This window comes from Urocitellus parryii, chromosome 6 (genome assembly GCF_045843805.1).
Source record: "Urocitellus parryii isolate mUroPar1 chromosome 6, mUroPar1.hap1, whole genome shotgun sequence".
Lineage (NCBI taxonomy): Eukaryota > Metazoa > Chordata > Mammalia > Rodentia > Sciuridae > Urocitellus > Urocitellus parryii.
The window spans coordinates 92,698,618-92,722,484 of record NC_135536.1 but is presented as its reverse complement, the minus strand read 5'-3'; the positions used below and the strand labels follow the sequence as shown (position 1 = coordinate 92,722,484).

At 37.4% G+C, this 23,867-nt stretch overlaps 1 pseudogene; it reads left to right on the top strand.

Moving 5' to 3' along the window:
- The first annotated feature begins 3,988 nt into the window (after positions 1–3,988).
- LOC113185917 (transcription initiation factor TFIID subunit 9-like) lies at positions 3,989–4,709 on the top strand (annotated as a pseudogene).
- The last annotated feature ends 19,158 nt before the right edge of the window (positions 4,710–23,867 follow it).

Here is a 23,867-nt window from a genome sequence, read left to right as displayed (position 1 = left end):
GTCTGTGTTGAAAGATCAGCTGTTATCCTGATTGGTTTACCCCTAAATGTAATCTGCTTCCTTTCTCTTGTAGCTTTTAAAATTCTCTCCTTATTCTGTATGTTGGGCGTCTTCATTATAATGTGTCTAGGTTTGGATCTCTTATGATTTTGCACATTCGGTGTCCTGTAGGCTTCTAGGATTTGGGATTCTGTCTCATTCTTCAAGTCTGGGAAGTTTTCTCCTATTATTTCTTTGAATAGATTGCTCATTCCTTTGGTTTGGACCTCTATACCTTTCTGTATCCCAATGACTCTTAAGTTTGGTCTCTTTATGTTATCCCATATTTCTTGGATGTTCTGCTCATGGTTTCTTAATAGTCTTGCTGAGCTATCTATGTTCTTTTCAAGTTGAAATACTTTGTCTTCATTGTCTGATGTTCTATCTTCTAAGTGTTCTACTCTGCTGGTAGTATTCTCAATTGAGTTTTTAAGTTGGTTTATTGCTTCCTGCATTTCTAGGATTTCTGTTTGTTTGTTTTTTATTACCTCTATCTCCCTGTATAGTTGATCTTTTGCTTCTTGGATTTGTTTATGTAATTCATTGTCAAAGTGATCTTTCATTGTCTGATTTTGCTGTCTAATGTCTTCCTTGCGACTCCAGATCATCTGAAGCATGTATATTCTGAATTCTTTACCTGACATTCCATCTGCTGCAGCTATTACCTCTTCTAAAGTTGAGTTGACCTGCATTGCTTGTGGTCCTTTCTTTCCTTGTCTTTACATACTGCTCGCGTTTCTTTCTGCTTGGTGAAACTGTTGTGTTATTGAATTTTCCCCCTATATATTTATATTGCTCTTGTATAGTTGAAAAGTCTCCCTTGCAGGGTGGGCAGCGGCTGTGCTCCTCCTCCAATTGGGGTGATCTGTCTACCATGCTGGCAGGCCGCTGGGCCTGTTCCTCCGATCGGTCGCAGGTCTGCCTACCTTGCGTGCTGCGCGGGTGGTGGCTCTGCTCTGCCCCTACTCCAATTGGGGTGACGTGTCTACCACGCCAGCAGGCCGCTGGGCCTGTTCCGCTGGTCGGTCGCAGGTCTGCCTACCTTGCGGGCTCGGGCGGTGGCTCTGCTCGGCCACTACTCCAAATGGGGTGACGTGACTGCCACGCCGGTGGGTCGCTGGGCCTGTTCCGGGCGCGGGCGGCGGCTCTGCTCTGCCCCTCTGGCCTCCACAGTATTCAGCAGGACCCGGTCAATTACTGATCTTAACAATGTTTTGGAAAAAGTTCTTTTGACATAGAAAATAAGGAGGAAATAACCAAAATAAAGCAATATACAAGATCATAAAGGAAAAGAGAATAATTTTAAAAAGACTAAGAAAATCTTCAAAAAATATAAATAAAAACAATTGAAAACAAAATTTGAAGAAGCAAATAAAATTCAAATATTGTTTAAAGATGGGCACCCAGATATAACAAAAAAATATTTAAAATTAAATATGTGAGAACAGAGCCAAGAAAAACAATAAGAAATTAATTGGTTTTAGGGTTAACTTTCATGGAGTTTGAAAACAAGGAGAATAATTCTATAAAATAAAAAGTAATAATAGTGGCTATAGTGCTATCACCATCAGGCCCAGAAGCTGTCAGTATATTATTATGTACTGTATCTCACTTAATTCTCACTTAAAGCCCTGTGTGGTGGGAACTGTTATTAAGGCCAGATGACTAGAAAAGAATAAAATGCTATTTAATAAGCTCTTAAAATCTAAAAGAGCAAAGAATATACTTTCTCTTTAAATGGTTCTTTCTGGGACTCTGCAATGAAAATAAGAATTATGCATTTTAACAAGGATTGAGCATGTAACAAGAAAGCATATTTGCAAGGATATATCACATCTTATTTAATTTTTATAACAAGCCTCTGAGTTAGGAGTTACTATTATTTTTATTGATGGATTGATTGATTGATTGATGAGGGAATTGAGATTCCGTGAAGCTAAGTAACTTCCCAAAGTCACATAACTAGTTGCAATTAAGGTTCAAAATCCTCCTTACACCATTTCTTTCTAGTTTGATAATAAGGATTTTTTGAATACTGCATGCTGGTACACATCTTGATGTGCAAACGTTTCTCTAGGTCTGCATCTGTATGTGATATTGTTAGATCATAGGAAATACACGTGTTTGATTTTACGATTAAATGTCAACCTGCATTTCATGAAGTTGAGTAGTTTACACTCTCTCCAAAACACAATGAGAGTTCCTGTGGCTCTCTCTTGCCAACACCTGGAACATTCTAAATGTTCAATTTTTTCCAATTTTGTGGTTTTAATTTGCTTCCCTCTTGTTAATAATTAGGTTGAATACCTTTATGAATGTTAATGAAGCATTTTTGTTTTGTCATCTTTGATGTTTCTGCTTATTCATTTCCCCCCATTTTTTTTATTTTATTTTTTTTTATTCACAAGGGTATTTAATGTACTATACTCTGATTCTTGTTGTTTGTATAAATTGCAAACATCTCTAAGTTTCAACATTTTTTATTCACTATTTTTATGGGTTGTTTAGTAAGACACTATTGAATATTTTCCTTAATCTTTGTGATCTTGTATCTTTTAAAAAGAAATATTTCTCTACTACCAGGTCTAACAACTACAAAGATGTCTTCTAAATTTTTTATAGTTTTTCCTTTCACATCTAATTCTTTCATCTTATTGAATTGGGTTTGGTGTGGATGTGAAGTAGAAATCTGTGACAGATATTTTCAGAACTCTGTCCATATTCCTTAGATTCCTCTGGATCTCACCATGAACCCTAAGGAAGAAAAATCATACCCTTGGCTTCCTACCTCAAAAATCTTCCAGAGAAATCTGCCTGAGTGTTATCTGGCTGGTTGAGCTGGGTTGGCTCATAAATAGGGCTTAGTGGAAAAGGGCCAGTGCCCTTGAGCAATCTTTATCCAATGTAGGTAAGCTGTCCCAACTTTTTCATCCCTAAATGGGACCATTGTAAGGTATGCTTTAGAGACTCTCGGAGACTTCATGGTAAGTTAGAGCTCTAGTTGCTGAAAGTGATGACCCACTTACTAACATATGCTTTACTGGCTTTGTTTTTCTTCCCTATTTTATTTCCCTACTCATGGATTTGCTTCCAGAGATTTCCAGTATCATAAATATTTTCATTAGAATTTATGGTTCAGGTTCAGTTTCCCCAATAATCCAAACAGTTCTAGAAAGCAGGCCTTTGGGATGAGGTTCTATAACTACATACCTGCAGTCAGATAGCAAAAGGTTTCCAATGCTGTAACAAGTGGGGTTGTAATGCACGCTAGCATGCTGCACTACCAAATTTACTGCTTCTCACTGACAATAGAGGAAACAGTGGTTTTTACATAGTTCCAAAACTTGATAATCTATGGGAGTAATGCTAATCAGGATAATGAATTTAGTGTGTGTGTGTGTGTGTGTGTGTTTTAATCTTGGAAGCATGAAAAATAAACAGGTTCATGTCATCCAGATATTAGCTTAAGACATGATTTGAAAATCAGAAGCCCACTGTGGTGCACAATTGGGAGACTGGGGCAAAAAAGATTGCAAGTGCAAGGCCAGTCTCATCAATTTATCAAGGTCCTAAGCAACTTAGTTAAACCCTATTTCATAATAAAATTGTTTTAAAAAGGGCCAGTGATTAAGCATCACTGAGTTTGGTTCCCTGTACAAAAAAAAAAAAAAAGAAAAGAAAAAGAAAAAATAAGAAGCCCTCTATTATAACTTTAAAAATATCTTCACAATAGAGGACCAGAATATTTGCCTCTGGATCTAACCATGCAATGGAAGCATGTCATAGAAGACCAAGGACATTAGGGGTTGGAAAACCATACTTGGCAAAGAACTTGCATTAAGATCAGGACTGAAATACATGGAAGTGGATAATCTAGCTGAAAAATTCTGATCCCTAAACATCATGGAGTCTACCAATATGAAATATCCCAAGAGCATGCTGAACATAGATGATGGCACAAATCCTGAAAGATATAGGGATTACAGAGTATACAGCTAGAGATCTGATAATGGAGTTTGCCTTCTGACATGTGACCACAATCCTAGATGATAGTAAAATTTATTAAAGTTATGCTAAGAAATCTACTATTGATGCAGATGATGTATGATTGTCAATACAGTGTCCAATTGACTGGTCTTTTACCTTTCCTTCCCTCAAAGATTTTTCAACTAGATATTGCAAAGAAATTCACCCCCTTTGCTATTGATCAATCAAATTCAGGTCCTAGATTGCTACATGATAGATACTGCTCCATAGCTTCAAACTACAGGCTCAAGTCTTTGTAAGAAAAGGCATCTACTTCTCAGAAAGAAAAACGGTTCTGCAGTTAAATGTTGGTTCAATTACTAACAGACTATGTACTCCCACACTAGGAATACTAACCCCACAAACCATGTCTGACTCAACTAAAGTAGGACTCCAGTGTCTCTGACAGGGAAAAGGTTTACAGTATAGATACCTGTTTTATAGTACCCACACGAAAAACATCAGCTCCTACAACATGAGCAGTTCCAAATGTTATGATTAATCCATCATTAATTGAATCCAAAAGTATTCTTATTACCATTAATATGGTATCATCACAAAATATTGCCAATGAATCATCAAATGCATTGAAAATAAAATATGAAGAAGATAATGATGATGATGATGACTATGATAATTTGTGATCCAGCCTTGATGCATGTAACATGTATACTTGGTCTTAAATCCATTGTACTGAAATTAAAGAAGCACTGGATGTTTTTGATATGTGTTTTAGAAAATTTAAATATCATTTAATGAGCAAATAATAGTTACTGTTATTTTTAAAAAATAAAGATAAAAAGACCCTCATCTCCTGCAGCCAGAAGGCAGAAATTAAGAAATCAAAATTAACATGTTTGATTGTAAGGATGCAGGAGTTAAGAAGCTGAACTAATAGCTATGGCAAATCTCCTACACTAAAGGTAGGATTCTCATAAAGATGGGACCATGAGATCTGGGATGAATATACTTAAACATTTTGAGCTTCATCGTGCTGAACTCTCCAGGCAAGCAGAAGAATCCCTGTTCCTTGCTTAAGAAGAACAAATGTCCATTTCTTAGAAACTTTGAAATGGTGATGGCTCATGAGATCAGTTTGTTCTCTTCAATAAAATAAAATTCAACATGAAAGTAGCTTCAGTGTTTCCCCTAGTTGATTATGTCTATCTAGATTGCTGGAGTCAGTTCTGCTACTGTGCTTCAGTGGCCACTCTGCAGCTTGGAAATTATGCTTCCAGAGAAGTATTTCTCCAAGTGTGGTCTACAGACCCCAAGGGATCCTTTCAACAAGTCCACAAGCTAAAAATATTTTCAAAATAAGATGTTTTGCCTATTCTGCATGGCTGAAATTTCCACTGAAAATGCCAAACCAATGGTATCCTTTTTGCCTTAGCCAAAAATACCAGGATTCTGAGACCGCACTGTACTAGTATTCATCAATGCTCATTTTTAAGCCTATTTTCCTAGGAATTTTCTTGACAAAGCAGTCACAATTATTCATTTCTAAAATTAATCATTGAGTGCATGTCTTTTTAAACATTCCATGTGACAAAATAGGAAATACACAAAGTTTCTACAGCATATGAAAGTATGATACTTTTATCCAAAAAAAGCACTTTTGAAAGAATTTGTTAAAAATCAAATAAGCCCTGTTAATGGAACAACATTTTGCCTTGAAATAACAACTGCCAGGCAAATGATGGTTAATCAAATTTGGTTATTTGGCAGTCACTTTCTCAAAAATGAACAAAGTAAGCTTGCAATTTTGAGTAAAAAATTTGATGGTATTTGATGGTAAATTTGTTTTCAATGATAAAGTTTGAGGTTTCAACTGAAAATCATAGGAAATCTGTATATCATTTCATGAGCTTGACCACTTTGTAATACTTACAAGACTTTTAAAAATGAAATTGGCAATTTTATTGAATAATGTGACTCTCAAAATATAATATAATTAAATGCATCAACATTTAAAAGATCTGCCTAATTTGGTGTGTTAGTATTTAGAAATACTAACATCATTGCGTGATGTTACAAGATCATGCATGGCTAAAGGATTTACTTAGAGCACATGACAGACCAATGGATTTTAATATAACCAAGGATGAAGTGTTCATGGAAATTATTTCAGATTCCACATCATAACTGTGCTTTAAGAGGTTACTACTTGTCAAATTTTAATGTAGTGTTAAAGAAGAATGATCATAACTATCCAAAACCTAACTATCTACATTTTCTTTCCTTTATAGGTACATATTTGGGGGGGTGTATTTTCTGTATATACAGAAGATACAAGTTCTGAATGAATCTGAAAACAGAATTTAGCTATCTTACATTGAGTCAGATATCAAAAAGACTTGAAAAATGCAGAATAATGCCATTTTCTCACTACTTTTTGACAATATGGTTATTTTTTATTAAAATATATCACATATATTAACCTCTAATGGCTTGTTTTTGTTATTTTAAAATAAATTAACACATATATTTTAATACTTCTGTTTAATTTGTAGTATGACATGTTTTGGTACATATAACACACATAAGTAAAAGCTCTTCAGAGTTATCCTATACTGTTAAGAATATAAATGATTTTAAGATTAAGAGGTTTAAGAACCACTGGTCTATAGTCAATGAAGTGTGAGTGATGGGACTTCTTTAGTATATAAGGGAAGGTGTCAAAAATCTCATAGCAGTAAAATGAATTTGTTACGTAAAACCAGAAAATCACCACTTGACCCCTGTGTCTTAGGGGGACCCAGAGCAGAATCTAGTTACTAAAGTAATAAGGAATGTCCAAGTGAGGGAGATAGTCTGTCTTCTGTGATCTAGGACCCATGATAGGAGATGCCATTATGAACTGGGATCACCAGTGTCAAAGGGAGGGTAGAATTAAAGAATAGCAGAGTCCATATTATAACTCTTAATAATTAAAGAAAAAGTAGAGACAATTAAAGTAGCAGTAAGAATGTCATGGCAATCAGAGCCCTTGACTCTCCAGGATCTTTGTTGTAGCTAAGAGACCATAATATCTCTAGGAGCAAAAATAGTGGAAATCAAGTGATAGTACTGCTTGACTTTTGTAATTAAACAAATATTTTGAGAGAGAAAGCCAAAATCTGATGCCAGTTGATGCAATGTAAAATCACAAACCTGGGTTTCCAGCCTTGAACCAGTTCTCAGATGCACCGTCAATGGATTGAAGGAGAGTCAGACACTCCAAGGAGGATCCTGCATCCCAAAACATATGCAGTAATACTCTCCCAGTCCTTACTCAGAACTACCTAGGTTGATTTACTCAGTTACACTGGGAAACAGGGATGCTCATATCTTTTGAAGGCTATTGAATAAAGGGCCCAAGATGGCAAGGACACCACACCGGGGATGCAAAAATACCAATGGAGAACATGTGATAAATGATAACCTAGACCAAGTCTATATATGTCTATCTCACAGTGGGTCCAATGGATCCATAGGCTACTCTTGTGTTTCCTTCTCTAATCCCTGTAAGAGTATAACTATACCCTAGGAAATAAGATATTCCTCAACTTCATTTCCCAACCTGTGAAATAATAAAGAGCCTTTATAAGAGAAGAGGTCAAATGGAACAAATTGAAACAACTAGCCAAGATACTAAATTATAAGCAACATTATAACCCAGCTAGAATTGCAGAGAGTAGTGTAATCCTTGAAGATTTAAAGGATACAGGGATGATGGTCTGCAACATATTCTTGTTTAATTCACTAGTATGGCCTTGTAAAAAACAGATGGATATGGCAGATGGTGATAGACTACAGTAAACTTAACAAATGGTAGCCCTAATCATAGATGCTGTGCTGAAGATAGCATCTTTACTAGAACAGATAAACACAGCCTCTACTTTGTAGTAGCTATTGATTTCCTCAATTTCAATGGCTATCAGGAAGAAGACTCAAAAACAGTTTGCATATCCCTGGGACAGAGGGCAATACATTTTCACTGGCTTGTCCCTCCTCCTATCTGCCACAATACAGAACAAAGGAAACTAGATCATCTTAGTACTCTACAGGTCATTACACAGGCCCTCTATATCGGTGACATGAAACATTCATCTTATTAGCATGAAATGATATATACTGTATATGGCCTGGTAAGGCCCACAAATGTAGGAAGATAGAAAGTAATTTACAAGACTTTCAAAGAGATTGATGAAGATTTTTAAAGGTCCTGAGAGAGCCATGCAAATGTGCCATTCAGATGTCATTTAGAACCCATTCCTATGGGATGTGGCTTGATTTTTCTAGTAAGTTACTTTAACTCATAACTTCTGTAAGTCTGGTCAGAGCTTTCTTAGAACTGTGCTACAGTATTAGAGTACCTCTTCCCAATCCCCCCTTATTCCCCTTCTCTAATTACAGGTGTCATATTTGCATCATGGTCTGAAGACCAACAACTAATTCTTCTTTATCTTCATTGGTATTTCCCCTAATAAATCCCTTGCACATTTAATCCCATCTCTACTTTTCCTTCTCAGAAAACTTGAGATAAGAGGATCCAAAGTCCTGGGACAGGCTAGGGCATTCTCTATACAATATAAAGATCAATTTATTACAACTTGTACCAAATACCACTAAGAAAGAAGCACACATTTTTATGAGTCTTTGGATTTTAAAAAAAGTATTTTCCACACATTTAAATGCTCTTCTAATTCATATCAAGTGAAATAGAAGGTTGTTAGTATTCAGTGGAGCCCCAGGCAAGTGTTGAGTAATCATATATCAGTTATTTGTCACAAGTTCGGTATTGTTATGTCCAGTAAGTATTAATATCAAGCAATAGCAACTTACCACATTTGGAGTCCTGAGGGAGCAAGTGTGTTACACAGAGGTGACCCAAACACTAGCATTACTCACTTCTGTTACACTGGTGCATTTCTTTTAGATCACACTGATGGTATAATTGAGGTTTCCTTATGACCAGCTGATATACAAAGAAATAGCATAGATCAGGTTCATAGATGGATTAGCATTATGTAATGGTACTAGTCAAAACTAGAGTTTACCAAAGGGCACTTTCACTCATGGGGATGACTCTGAGAAACGGATGTAAAGGGAATTCTTCCTAGTGAGCAGAAACTTAAGTACTAGACTATGTAAAAGAAAAAGTTTTGGGGCTGGGGATGTGGCTCAAGCGGTAATGCGCTCGCCTGGCATGTGCGGGGCACTGGGTTTGATCCTCAGCACCACATAAAAATAAAATAAAGATGTTGTGTCCACTGAAAACTGAAAAATAAATATTAAAAAATTCTCTCTCTCTCTTCTCTCTCTCTTTAAAAAAAAGAATAAGTTTTAATGTCAAAAGATGCACATGGACTCTTGGACAGAAACAAATGGCTTAGATAGATGATCAGGGTCTGAAGAGAGTAAGAATGATAATTTTAAGAGTTTGGGGAGAGAGGTTATTGGCAGATTAACAGAAGTAAGCACAAAGTATGGGGATCTTTGTAGTGTTAACAACTATCAGTTAATGCAGAAGAAGCACTGAATAATCAGGTAGAAGTGAAGCACCTAGTGGTGTTCACCACCCCAATGTTTATATAGTGGGTTCAGAAATGGAATAGGGAAGGTGGTAAAAATGAAGGCTATGCATGTTTTCCTTAGTGTGGAAACACACCTCTCACCATAGGTAACCTCACTAGACATTATCACCACTGATATCCAATCTGTGAACAGTACGACAATTTATCCTACCTGAAATTACTATGCATTCTGAGTATAAATTTATCTTCTCTGCCATAGAACCTCTGTTGGACAACCTGAGAGAAAATAGATTTGAGTGACACAAATGATGGACTGCCATATTGTGGAGGCCCTGCTCATACCCTATCTTCCTACACAAGAGAGCATCCTCAACTTTGTTGGAAATTTTTGTTCATATCAACAATGGCCGACCTCAAACACCTAGATTTTTCTCTGGCTATGGGAGCTTATTCAACTAGTGCACACAAGCAGAGAGAAATTCTATGGAGGTGATGCTCTGTTAAAATGGCCACAGATTATTTGACATTTCTTCCATCAAGAGGTGAATTTCTGCCACTTGAATCTGGGCTGGTTTTCTGACTTACTTGAATAGAAAGTGAGGATGTGTGACTTCCCAGGCTAGGTTAGAAACAGCTATGTAGATCCCACCTTTTCTGCTCACTCATGGAGCCCCAAGCCATAACATAAAACATATAAATACCTTTAGATTTTCAGGGTATCAGGAAGCTCAAGCAATGTGGTAAGACCACACTATGTGTTCCAGTTGTTAGTCTCTGCTGATCCCAGCGTTTGATCCCAGATCAAGTGCAAGTTGTAATAAAAGAAGCATCTGAGTTACTTTGGTCCCTTTTGTTCAAGTCACTTTGAGTCACTTGAGACTTAGTGAAGTCACCAAACATTGTGGAGCAAAGACAAGCTATCTTCACTCTGCCCTGTCCACAGAACCTTGTCACTTCACTAGAGAAGTGAACACAGCGTATGAAGTTTTTTGCTGCTGCTGAATCCTAGGGTGGTTTATTTCAAGCAATCGATAACCAGAGTCTCCCCTTAGGAATAAGGTTCAACTAATGAGGAACAAGAGTTGGTTAATTAATTCTCAACTTCTTTATTCCTTAAATTCTGAAATGTGTTCTATAAAGGTTCTCAGAGGATGTTCAGAAGGATTAAGCCTTTTTTGTCCACAGAGGTAATTGATTCATAAACATACCTTTTATTTTATTTCCTGTATTCACTGTTTTACTTTATAATCTAACTCTGCTTCTTCAGTTTAATCTCTCAAATAAACTGCTTTGTACTCAAACTACTTGTCTGCTTTGTAAAAACCTAAACTAAAAAAAATTATATTTTTTTGTTGGTTTCTGGTTTTGTTTCTATATGGACCATGATGGTCCTTCCATGTCACTTATTGAAACACATTATCTCCCTTCTGACTAACAGTAGCACTTCTATATAGATCAAGTGCCTACTTATAATTAAGCCTCTTTCTGGGGAATCTCTCAGATTCCATGAATGTATTTATCTGTCCCAGAACTAATATTAAGTTTTCCTATTTGTTAGGACCAATGTTTTCAGGTCTCTTTTCTTATTCAAGAGAATAAGTGAAATTTATATTTCCATGTAAATTTTGCAGGTTTGTCAAGTTATTCACATACTTATTGGGGTCTCCTAACAACAGTGTTAAAGGGTTTTCTTTTTTTCCACACCCTCACTAACACCCTTTATCTTTGTTTTTTTTTTGTTTTTTTATAATAACCATTCCAAGAGTATAAAGCAATATCTCGTGGGTTTGATTTTCATTTCTCTGATTAGTAGTGATGTTGAGCACATTTTTATATACCATTTGAAATGTCTTCTTTATTTGACATTTGCATATTTTCTTTAGAGAAATGTCCATTCAGGTCTTTTGCTTATAATTTAATTTGGTTATTTGGTTTTTATGCTACTGACTTATATGAGGTGCCTAAGTTTTTCCCTTTTTGGTATATATTATTCATATAGAAGAGGGGTTATAATGGTGGAATATTCATGCATGTATACAACATGATTTGATCAATTTTACTCCCCAGTGCATTCCCTCCTCCCTCCTGTTTATACCCTTCCTCAATTCCAAAGGTCTCCTGCTGAGGGGCTTGCCCTTCCAGCATCAACCTGAGGGCTCGGAGAAACTCCTCTGGAGATGGTTTCAGAGAACTGTGTCTGCTTTATTGCACAACAAAAATAGTTTTTATAGTGGATATGTGCCAATTTACATATAACAGTCACAATAGGCCAGAGGTGATACACAACACATTATAGTACGGGAGTCCAGACGCCTAGAGTTCAGAAACTGCCACATAGGCTGACCTTGGACCAACAGGGGAATAACTTCCTGTAAAAGAAAAAGGAAATTGTGCTTGCCATGTTCTGACAGCATTTTGTCCCAGAACATAGCATTCTACATTAGGACTTCCCTGTTGCACAATGAGCAAGATAAGCATTTCTCCATGAGGGTCCAGAATCAGGCTCACCAACAGTCTCTCGTTTACTTTTATGACATCTCCTTTTTCTTTTTTCTCCCCTCTAACTTCTACATATGAGAGAAAACTTATAATATTAGTCTTCCTGAGTCTGGTTTATTTCACTCAACATCATGCTATCCAGCTCCATCCATTTTCCTTAAAATGGCATAATTTCATTCTTTTTTGACTAAATGAAAGTCTATTGTGTATATATGCCACATTTTCTTTATCTATTCATTTGTTGATGAACACCTAGATGATGACTAAGTTTTGATGGGAAAAAATACCATACAAAATGAAATGTTTTTATAAATACATATAACATATGTGTAAAATGTAACATATACGTATTTGTTATATGTATTTATTGAAAAACTTTACACATGTATAATATTTAAATCAACTGAATCTGCCATCATGGGCTATAGATATTAGTACAGTTTAGATATGAGGTGTCCCACAAAAGCTCAAGTTTGAGACAACGTAAGAAAATTTAAAGGCAAAATGATTGGGTTACAAAAGCCTTAACCTAATCAGTGCATTAATCACCTGATAAGAATTAACTGATGGTAACTATAGGCATGTAAGGTATGGCTGGGGGAGGTAGATCATTGGGGGCATGATTTGGGGTGTATATTTTGTCCCTGGAGAGTGAAGCTGGCTCTCTCTACTTCCAGATGGCTGTGTCCTGAGCCCCTTTTCTCCACCACATTCATCTGCCATGATGTCCTGTCACACCTTGGGCCCAGAGCCATGGAGCTGTCCATCTGTGGACTGAGACATCTGAAACCATGAGACCCAAATAACCTTTTCTGAAATTGTTCTTGTCAGGTCTTTTGGTCATAGCAATGCAAAAGCTGACTAAAATAGGTATTAAGAGAAGTATCAAATAAAACAGCAGGCTCCTTAAAAATCCTAAAAGGATTTTTATGGAACTTACTCAGAAAGCTAAGAGTTGGCCAATTCATTATTAAAGCTTAGAAAGAGACTAATACAATTTATCATAAAAGGGTCTATTCTCCCCAAAAGTTTGAAAGATCATAGGTGATATAATAGTTATATGAAAATTAAATCATGACACTAACAATTGAGTTTCCATTTTGGAGAAATTTTCAGACCATAAACATAAAAATGTAGGAGTTATATATGTTTTTATAAGATTATGGCCCCACGTGACATCATTATAGGAAGGTTTGAATTATAATCCTTATTTAATACTGTTAAGTGATAAAATAGTTCTTTTCTGTCCACGATACCTCAAAGTTTAAGGCTGATCTTAGGAGAAATATCACAAGGTGGTCTACCAGATCAGGAAGACTCAAAGTTTTTGTCAATGAACTGGAAAGAACCATCAGGAATACATTCATCAAATTGGGAGTGTTCTTAAATTAAGAAACCTTCCAAAATAATTAAATAGACTCAAAAATTAATCTTGAGAAATATTGGTTGAATAGTACATTTTAAAAAGCTGAAGTCCATTCATTATAAATAGAATATTGTCCATTTGGCTATAAGTGCAGGTACACACACACACACACACACACACACACACGAAAAAAATGATAAGATGCAAGAATGAAAGGAAATCTCAAAGGGCTCAATCTACTTCTCTCCTATGATACACAGTCAAGGTACAGAAGAAGGGTAGAATGTGTTACAGATGTGTTCATATGTTGGCTGACACTTTTTATAAAACATGGAGAATCAGGATTAAGAAGAGAAAGCTATTGTTGATTAGAGGGAAGACAACTAGAAAGACTATCAGGAAGGTTTATAGAAACTTTCAGATGAAAATAAGCAGAGCTTTTAGAAAGTATAGCAGAGAGTCAGTTCAGAGAAGTAGACTCCAGAGTTCATATGTCTTCATACAAATCACATTTCCACCCATACTTCCTGCTGTTTTACCTCAGAGAAATTACTTAAATTCGTGAAGTTTCAGTTTCCTTATACGTAAAGTGGTGATAATAATGTATGAATTATAAATATGTAAAATGGTGGTAATGATAATGATTCATAGAGTCATCATCAGGGAATAAATCTGATGACAACTGTAAAGAGCTTAGGACAGCACCTGGCATGTAGGATTCCTCCTGGCAAAGGAAGACTAACACTGGACTAAGAGACTGAGACAAGAAGGTGAAGAATCTTGACTCCATGGGTATTACAGATAGGAAATCACAAATCAGAGACTCGAGGAATATCCTAATTATTCTAATATTCTAAAAAATGATTCCTACTTACCACCCAACAAGAAGCAGATGAAGGAAATTCAACTCTGCAGATATAGTCAATTTATAGGGTACACTAATATATTTCTACATATCCTTGGAAGAAGTACTTGTATAAACTGCTGAGGGTGAGGAAAAGAAGTAAATACTGCACTGCACCCCACTCCTTTAACAAAGAGTGTACCCAATCATCCACAGATAGCCAATGGCCAATCACCAACCATTGAAAGGATCAGACTGGCAGGTCAACTAATCCTTCATGTGGGCTGTGTCACAGACTGGATTGTGCCTATCTGTGGCAGAATTACTCAAAGTGACATGGAAGAGAAAGTTTGAGATCAAGAGCACCATTCTTTCCCCCCTTTCCCTCTTAATAGTGTTTAAAGTAGTAAAGAATGTTTGATAAAATTCCAAATAATTATATTTTCCAGGATTCTCTGATGTCTTAATCTCACACTGATCAAACAGCACATTTTCCTGGGGCTGGTTGTTGCCCTGCGGTATTGTGTAGGTCTACTGCTACTTCTGGGACTGTTCATCCTTTATGAACAGTGGCAGGCGGCAGGTGGGGGGGGTGGGAGAAATGCAAACCCATAGGGAAAAAATCATATTTAAAAATCATCTTAAAAGAAATTTAGTAAGAGTGAAAAAAGAATAGATCTCAAGTATTCTGTAGAATTTTGTGCCTGTATTTGGCACCCCCAGAATCTTTATTTTCCTATTGATAGTACCTTATTATACTCTTTCTTCCTGAAAATCAAGATCCAGAGATTAGAGTCTGTCTTGCTGATTAAATTTTTATCTTCAGTGCTCTGAGCCAGAGAACAGTGTATGGATGAGAGAAGAAACACTGATCTTCTGGCCACCATTCAGAATCCAGGATCAGGACAAAATCCTCAGGAGCATCGAGCAGCTTCACCAAAGGGACATGATGGGAGGTGAACAGCAGCCTCTTGGGGCTGCTTTGGAACACTTTATGTTTGTTCCCTAATATCAGACACTCTCCTTTCTAAAATACTTTTGGGCTAGTGGGAATAGAATCTATGTCCGTGTTTATCATCAATTACTCAATAATGCAAAGATTTAGTTGCTTATTAAAAACTAAAGCCCAAAGTAAACATCCCTGTGGCTGTTCATTAAACTTTTTCATAGTGTTATCCCAAATTAAGATGTCTACTCTTACTAAAAAGTTGAACAGCCACATAGAGTTTCTGAACTTCAGCTTCTTTGCCCACAAAATGGAAATGCTGGGTCACAAAAGAGATTTTAAACTCCATTTTGCAAAGTACCAAGTTCTTTTTCAGGTGGTTCAGTTATATAGCCCAGGGAGAGTCTCCCAGAACACTGAGGAGAATGGCTCTACTTGTGTCAGTTTCCATGTGGTTGGATTAAGGTTGGACTTAATAACATGATCTCCCTGTTCAAAAATAAAGCCTGAAAATATTAAACTGGATGATCCCTAAGGTTCATTCCAGTTTGGGTATTCTTTAGTTGTAATAATTAATTGGGGACCATTTAACCAGAGAACTGAAGACTAAAGCCCGACTTGATTCATGTTTTCAATCGTGTGAGCAGTTTTATGAAAGCAAAGTTATTGGCTTTTTCATGTCCACAGGAGGCCAACATGAAAGAAATAGGCTTAGATTAAAAGAAGTATATTTCCATTTGAATTTAAGGCAAAAGACTTTTAACCATCACAATGATGAACGAGGGGAAGGGAGTAGGTAATCATCAGCCCAGGAGAATTAGGAAACTTTTCTTCAGTTGTGGAGTCAATTAGCTTAAGAAGTGCATCCTGGCCACATGATGAGAGAGGTCAATAACTTTTAAGGAGCTGGTGGGAGACAGAGATCACTCATATTTGATGCAAGGATCAATCTAAAACCTAACTGCAGTAGCCGCTCACTGTAGTCCCATCTTTCTTTGGAGTTCATTAAGGTTGTCTGGATGCAAAGAACTTGAGCCCACTAGTTCCATACCTAGGACAGGAATGGGGAATGGTTGCATATCAAAATCACCTCAGGAAACTTCAAAAACTACCTGGACATGCCTTCCACTCCCAAATCACTCAAATGTACATCTTTGTATAGGAGGAAGAGCACATGGTTACAACTAAAGCAAGTATAGGCTCTCAAGATCAAGGAAAGACGGGCAGCTGAGCTAGCTCCCTCTTCTGTATAAAAAGAGCAAGACCTCAGCTGGGAGACTATTGCACGGAATGATGCCGGAAGCGGTGGGAGGGGGTGTCTATGTGCTGGGAAAAATAAAATGTAATGGGGAGCTGATTTAGTTGATGGTTTGGGAGGTTATAGGAGAAATGGTAAAAAAGAACTTCAGGAAAGAGGATAGAAAGGAGTATTTGGTAGGGAAATTAAAACCTTTTGTGAAAAGGCGATTTTGTAGCAGACTAGCAAAGGAAGGAGAACAAGAACTTAAAGAGAAGAGAAAATGAGAGGAAAACTGAAAGCGGCTTTACCATGCAAGCATCCAGGCATTAGGTGGTAAATGAGGAAACAGGTGAAGGGGAGACCAGCCTTGCCTGTCTGAATCCAGTGAAGGGAGGGGAAGCTGTTGTAAAACGGTGCTGTCCGAGTGGAGTCATGGAGCAGACCTCACTGGATGCAAATGGCTGCCTTAAGGGCAAGTCAGTGAGCTGAGGGACTTGTGAGAAGAGGAGGAGATGAGTCAGGTGTCTTCTAGGAACCAGGAACCTGATGCCAAGGAAAAAGATAGGGAGCACACCTATTGAGTTGCCTGAGGGAGGAGATCCTAATAAGAAAAGATCAAGGCTCTACAAGTGCCTCCTGCTCTGGACTCTGGGGAGAGAGGAAAGGTGGGTAACTCTGAAGATTCCTTGAAATAAAAGGCCTGAGAGCCTTGTCCAAATTCCAGGAAGGGCGGCATTCTCAAGCCTCTGTGTTAGTTTAGAGATTACCATATCATTGGCAGCTCCTTTAAGGAGCTGAAGCTTCTATAAGCCAGTCCTTATGCAAAAATATGGAAAAAGCAGGAGGGGAACTAAGGGGTCCTTGGCTCTATTTTCCAAGTTGCTTTCCCCAAGGCTGCTGAAACTCCTTCTCAAGCAAGAGTTTCATTATTCCTCCAAGATTTTTTTTTTTTTTAATAAGACTGGGAGTTTGTAAGTACAGGGCCATGTTTAGTTTTCATTAGCGTTTCTTTTAAGGGAATTCCCTGATCTTTTCCTTCAGGTGCTCAGGATTGGCAACAGTGTGGTTTGGGGTTCAACCTTGCTTCCTCCTTTTTATTCACCCTAATAGGCACTTACTATTACTCACATGCCAGATCTGTGGTTCTTCATACTGGTTATGTCTTCTTCTTGCCACAGCACTAGGAACTGAGATCTCTAATAGAAAAGCTTCAGAGCATCCTATAAATTAGAGAAAACAGGTGTGTGTTAACACAAGCTTGTGCACCTGTGCTTTGTCCTGGGAAGAGAGCCCATAGTGTTAGAGACTTTCAAAAAGCCTCTGTGGCCATTGTTTCAGTCAGTAACAGCTTCTGCAGTTGGCCTTAGTACCATTTATATGAGTTCACGAGAATCAATGAGCCTCAGCACCCCTATTACAAAGAAAATAGACTGATTGATTAAAAGAAGAATGACTTCATGTGTCCTGGCAGATATAGAACAGAGTTCTTCCTGACTTACTTCTGAGCTTTCTCTTTCAGGGGAAAATGTTTCTGCTGACTGAACTGGCCACAAGACTTTGTCAATAACATGTTTCATTTTTCCCTGGAACTTGAACATAAATTACATAGTTTGTCTCTATTCTTCAGGAGTTCTGATATTTTAGATCAGGGCTGGCAGACAAAACTCTTGAGCTAAGTATAATAAGTGAGAAGTATAATTGTTAAAAACTTAAAGGCGTCATTTATCACTTAGTATGATATTTTTCATCTTAAGTCTTTCAGGGCCGTTGTTAGGTAACTTTTAGTGTAACTGTGTTTCCTATTTTAAAAAAAAAGAAATTCCATATTCAGAGTTTCTATTCCCCACAAGCATTTTATCCTCCTCACCTTTCCACGATAGGACAGAGGGGTAAGGGGCAATAGTGCAAGAAGTGGGAGGGGTGGAGCCTCTGAGTGAGGTTAAGGAGATTTTCAAATAGCATGGGCTTGTTTAGGGTGGCTCAAATGCTAGGTTTGCTATTTTGACTTTGGTTTGGGTCATCACTATGGTCATACACTACCAGTTAAATAAGCCAAGTGGAACAGATCTTCTTTGGGACCAGAGAAAAGAGACTCTCCTACCTCCTAGTCTGAGAACGTTCTACACTAATGTGTGGGGATTTGTCCTGTGTTCAACTGACTCATGGCAATAACCCCTTGGAACATCTTCTGGGTAGATCAGATCAGAAAATCTTGTATCTTTAAGTCTTGTATCATCAAGTCTTGCCCATGTTTAATACTTTGATGGAAATTAGATACTAAATGTAACTGAGCATATCTCTGCAGATATTTCCTTATCTTCTCAATGACAGATGGTATGATAAAATCCTTTACATTCTTAGAATAAAGCATGCTTGGTCATACATTGGATGGCCCACATTCTTAATCTACTGCCCAAGTTCCTATTTGAATCTCGTAAAGCCACCCATTTCCAAATCTACTAGCCTTTTACTTTTGGTCTACTGAACTCATCAACTTTTATCTTTTTCCAGAGGGTGGAATTTAGAAGTGATATTTACATATTTTGAATCATAAATTGCAATCGAGGTGGTTTTGTTTTGTTGTTTTTAGCATCCTCTTGATTTGGGAGCAAAAATCAAGCCTTACTATATAATCAAGCCTTACCTGGGAATGTCTCACATGAGCATTATTCTCTTCAGAACTTTCTCTTTGATCCTAATTTTCCTCCTGTGATTCTCTGTCCTTTTCAGTCCTCAGCTCTTCTTAGGATTCCCCACTCAGAATAAAGAACCCCTAGCCCCAGTTTCCTCTTGAGTGCTAAAAATTATGCTTCAGGAATCAGTCCTTAGAGTTGAATTCTCTGGATTCTGCTTAGACTGCTATGGGGGGAAGGTCAGATTAGTCCCACAGGTTGTTTCAATTCCATTTTTATCCGTTATGGCTTTGGTAATCTCTACCTAATTTTTTAAAGCAACTATGTTACTAATGCTAATTTTCTAAACCATACAATCTAATTTTGAATGTATAGTCTTCCTAAAATTAATTTTAACTCTATTCCTTACAAAAGAACCCTTATGATAAAAGGCTCACCTGTAGGCTTGATTCCAAAAACAAAGGTCATGCATCCACTGACCTGTTTTTACCTGGGCCGTCTAGAATGAATGGCACAACTCAAGTAGTCTGATACCCAACAGCTTTTCTTTAGCAGTGTGTATATAATCTAGGAGAATGTTTTACCCTTCAAAGGTGAGGGTGGGGTAGAGAAAGGGAAACAAGCAGAGATGTTATTAAGTCTCCACACCAATGAACACCAGATGAATGAATAACTCTCCCCTGGGCTCGCCCAGTTCCTCATGATCTAGACGGCTCTTCAACCCTCCCACCTTCTCCCTTGCACAGACGCCTCTGTTTCAGAAGCAGTGTGTTCCTCTTATCTGTTCTGTCATTTCAAGTTATGATTCATGATGTATTCCATAAGCTTGGCATCTAGCCACAAAGTACTAATGAAGACATAAGAGCTAAGCTCATCCTCCCAAGGGGTTGAGAATGGCTCTTTTTGGCTCCTACCTAAAGTACTTTCTAAAAACTTTGCCTTGTGCATTTTTCATGAGGATTCATGTTTGATTGAAAATTCCATTCCACAAGATTCTCAATGGCAGTGCTTTAATATGACATTGATAGATTTTTTTCCTATGCTACCTTGTACCAAATTTAACCAAAACGGACTGCTTACTGCACAAAGTGTGATCTTCTATTCATCTGTCATAGTTGCTCAGAAAACCCATGTCATTCAATAGAATAATTTTCATGGTTTACAGTTTCCTTTAATATATCTACTTGTCAGTTATATTCTTATCTATTTTCTCTTTAGTAGAACATACTAAGGAACTTGAAGTTTATTCTCAGCTTCTGTGCATATCCAGGGCTTTCCACCTATTGCCTATCCCAAAGTAGTAGCTGATAAGTACTCAGGGTTCTCATACTACAATCTGAGAGTACTGTGCACAGAACGTAGACAAGACCCACGTTATCTTCCTTGTCACCTTCATCAAGTTGCTATGTTCTCAACATATTTATCAGTGTGCTGTCAAATTGCTTTCCAATTGTGCCATTAGAGCATTAGAGGAGGAGGCTTGTGAGTAACTGATTAGCAGTGGTACTAGAACTTTTTATTACCAGTAATATATAACATATAAATTAACTACCCCTTTTATTTAAATGAATTCAATCTAGAAATCCATATACCTATCTCTCCCATCCCATTTCTCAAAAAAAAAAAAAAACAAAAACCTTGGGCAATTTGAGAAGTGGGTTGGTCACTGCTGTGGTCTTGATATGAGATGTCCCCCAAAAGTTCATGTTGAGACAATGCAAGAAGGTTTAGAAATGAAATGATTGGGTCACGAGAGCTTTAACCTAATTAGTGCATTAATATCCCCTGATAAGGGTTAACTGAATAAGGACTATAGCTAAGTGGGGTATGGCTGGAAGAAGTGGGTCACTGGGAGCATGCCCTGTTGGTTCACTTTTGTCTGTTAGAGGATCTCTCTAAATCTCTCTCTCTCCACCCTCCCACCCCGCCCAGTCTGCTTCATGGTGACCGTGCCCTGAGCCACTTTCCTCTACCACACCCTTCCACCCTGATGTTCTGCCTCACCTCAAGCCCCAAGGAATGAAGCTGGCTATCTATGGACTGAGACCTCTGAATCTAGGAGCCCCCAATTAAGCATTTCCTCCTACTTGTTGTTGTCAGGTCTTTTGATCACAGCAGCAGCCAAGCTCACTAAAACAGTCACAGGTTGCATTTACCCAAGCCTAACCCATGAAATCATCTTTCATCAGGGAAATTATCTGACTACTTGTTCTTTTTGCCCGACTTAGCTAATAGTCAACAGATTCTAGATAAAGGTGTCAATTTGAACTCATCACTGTCTGCCATTATCTTCAAATGTTTCTGCACACCTTTGCCCTTATATCTATTCCTACCCTAATACCAAAAATTAAGACTCTGTTCTCATGTCCTTAGATTTTATTTGGTAGAGCAACAACAGTTTCCCCAGCTTGGTCAGAGTAAAGGCACAGCTCGAATAGTAAGTGTTGCTAGTCTCATACCTGCTGGGGGGAAAAAAACAAAAACAAAAACAGATCCTCTCTAATTGGATAGTAAACCTCTTCCCTCTGACTGCTTCATGCAATTGGGAATTTCCCCACTGAACTTTTCTCAGTCCTGTCTCCATATGGAAGACTAGTGACTGACTCAGGGTTTCAATTACCTAAGGCTTATCCTTGCTGGAGAACTATGTCATCACAATTTATCAAGAGGCTGAAAAATTCTCATTCATCAAATGAATTAAAAAATGATTTTTGTAGATAAAAGTCTGTTCTTCCAGAATCTTGCCAAGAGTTATGGCCTAGGTAAACTACACTTTGCAAATAACATGATTCCATAAAGTCTAATTCCATTACTCATTGGAAGGTTCTCTTGATACACATTGTTTATATTTAAAGGAATTCTGCTGAACAAATGAATCCTGTTGTCCTTGCCAGGAGTGGAGATGTTATAAAAACATTTCTTAACCTTAACATACAGCTACTTACTCCTCCCCAAATACATTCAGCATGAGTTTTGACATTGCTGGTGGACACAACCTTCTGAGCCTGGAAAGTTTGCTATTTTAAGAAGAGTGGTGGATAGATGTCCAAATCACTCTGGTTGCATGATGCTCTGGGAAGAAACTATTTCCTCTATAATAGTACTTGGAGATTGCTTTGAATATGCCAAATGGCAGCTACTTTTCTAGATAAAGTAGGAAAATTTTTAATTATAAAGCAAATTTTATCCATGATTCACTTAGGAAATTCTGATCTTACTGCATTAGTATCCTGATTTTAACTCTGAAAGTAGTAAGCTTGCACTTTATCAGATGCTAATTATCACTGAAAATTAACTCGGAAATAAATGACTTGTTAAAATATTCAACAATGTTCATTCATACTCAAAATTATGAATTAATATTTTCACACTTCATTAACAAAACATTTTGGGTAGCCTTTCCCCTCAGATGGTCTAAAAATTTGGTCTAGACAATCTAGTTTGTACCAAAAAAAGTAATTGTACATCATATTTCTAAATATGTCCAGTAAGTGTGTTTCTAACATTTCCTTCAATACTAAATACTGATTTTTGAGCCATTGCAGACTAACAAGTATTCTCTGTGAACAGTGTAATGAGCACTTTCATTCAGGTGTGACCACTTGCCCATCTATAGCAACTCTGTCTCATGCTCTGGACCTGGCTGAAGCTTGGTGCCCATGCCTACTCACGTTTTCAAGTCAACCTTATGGCTCACAATGGCTCAAACACTTACCGAGAAAGAAATCACAACTCTGTATGTCAAGGCTTTTCACTAATGAACAGACATCACTTATTTCTCCCCATGCAACTTGCTGAGAACTAATTTGTGCTCTGAATCTCAGAGGCTTTTATTGAACTAAAGACAGATCTGAAAGTGCAAGTGTTACTTATTCAGCTACTTTACCACTGATAATTGAGCTTTTGCTAGTAACTCACTTGATTTCTGAGTGGAAATGCTTGCCATTAACTCACTACTAAATCTCACAAAGCTCTGCAGTAGGGATCTCCATCCATGTTTCTTACAGGGGTATATCAAAGAGCCTCTGCTTTCAGATTTTTTTTACCCCATAGCACAAAATTCACTAATTTTATGAAAAAAAATACTATTTTTCCTGGAAAGAGTCAAATAGCCTGCCATACTGTTGTGCCTTAATTGAAAATGGAGAAAAGCTTATGAGATTTTGTGCAAACTTCTTGACAAATAAGGAACTGTGGGCAAACTGCCAATCCAATGGAACTGAATTCATATTTCTATTTCTTGCCATTTTTTTGGCTGCTTGAACAAAATAATTACTCATTCCCTTGCCTCAGCACATAAAAACTGACATCCCATACTTGCATTAAAGGCCTGTTAAGTATTTCTTAATGATGTTCTAACTTGTAGGATTTCATTTTTATTATTATGAAAGTGTCATAAAGTAGCTATTTCTTTAATTGGCAATAACAATAACAAGGCATACTTCAAGAGTGGCTGTGAGCCTCTGTGAATGGATGATGACTGTCTCCAAATGTCTTTACTATCATCCCCTGAGTACCCAGAAGGCCAGCTTTACTCTCCAGAGTCCAGTGACCTATCAGATACTTGGCAGAGAAGCAACTTGCCCCAGGAACAATCATAATCTATTCTCCCTATTCCTCGATACCACTCAAACGATCCTTAGCTACTTCAGGATCTAAGTATGATTAACAAACAAGACAAAATGGAACTTTGTAGTTACATTTCCACCGCCCCTAGATGCCAAAGGATATTTGAATGAAACCCCAACACAGTTC